Source organism: Etheostoma spectabile, unplaced genomic scaffold (genome assembly GCF_008692095.1).
Source record: "Etheostoma spectabile isolate EspeVRDwgs_2016 unplaced genomic scaffold, UIUC_Espe_1.0 scaffold437, whole genome shotgun sequence".
Classification (NCBI taxonomy): domain Eukaryota; kingdom Metazoa; phylum Chordata; class Actinopteri; order Perciformes; family Percidae; genus Etheostoma; species Etheostoma spectabile.
In genome coordinates this window covers 186,582-187,606 of record NW_022605609.1, presented here as the reverse complement: position 1 = coordinate 187,606, position 1,025 = coordinate 186,582, and the positions used below count along the sequence as shown (strand labels likewise).

Genomic DNA, 1,025 nt, shown 5'->3' with positions numbered 1-1,025 from the left:
TTTTTGTGTTTGTATATATTCTTATTTTGATATGGATCCCCCTGGGTCTGAAATAAAGGTTATTATATTATTATTATTATATCTCTGAAGAGTTAAGACAATTTTATTAATTTTTATTAAGTTGTATTGCTATTCGGAGTTGCACCAAGTAGGAGGCACACTATTAACATTTCTGCAGAATTTTCTCTATAAAACAGCTGTTGGTGTTGAGGCCTGAAGTCACTTAGGAGTCAGTCAGTTGGTCAGTTAGACCGTGTGTGTGTATGTGTGCGTGTGTGTGCATTCCTGTTGTGCGCGCACGCACACACACACACACACTATGCTTGTTACACACACAGGGACGAACAGCTCAAATTTCTTTTTTCACTCTGTTTTAAAATGAGTCGTGGAGACAACAGCAAAGCAATTGATAGAGACAGAGACTGAAATGGTTGCTAATGGATACGCCCTATCAGTGGCCGTGGATTGTACAACACAGCTAGGAAGCCTTTGATCTCTGTGATGTCATCTCTTGGATCTGGAATCAGTTTTGTAAGACCGGAGCACCTGCTGCACCTGTCCATCTGTCACTCAGCTAGTTAGACACCGAACAAGCTCTCAAACAAATAAGTCACAATCATCAAAGTAATCACCAGATATCAAGAAAATAACCATTCTCTTGGGCTTTTATAAGGCCTTTTTGAAAGATTGATATAAAATGTATGTGGATAAACTTAAAAATGTGGGCATGTCAGCGATTTAAAAAAGTGCTTTGCTCTGCGATTTGCTCAGAAATGTGGATGATGTTTAACATGGCAGTGAATAAAGGAAGATTTGGAACTTTTGTCATTTGAAAGGTTGCTGAGCGAAAAGTATAATTAATATTGCATGAATGAACATAAGCTGAAACTAGACATGAATACCTACGTTTTAATGTATAAATTGTCCATGACGAGTTAGAATTGCTGGCGTGGGAGCAAGTTATAGAGAGAGAACCAAGATGATTTTTTTTTAATCTCCCCACTCTGTCCTCCACTCTAGTTCTC

The 1,025-nt window shown here is 38.2% G+C and overlaps 1 pseudogene; it reads left to right on the top strand.

The window, feature by feature from the left end:
* LOC116686689 (CD209 antigen-like protein E) overlaps positions 1-1,025 on the top strand; it is a 93,821-nt pseudogene that overhangs the window by 72,762 nt on the left and 20,034 nt on the right.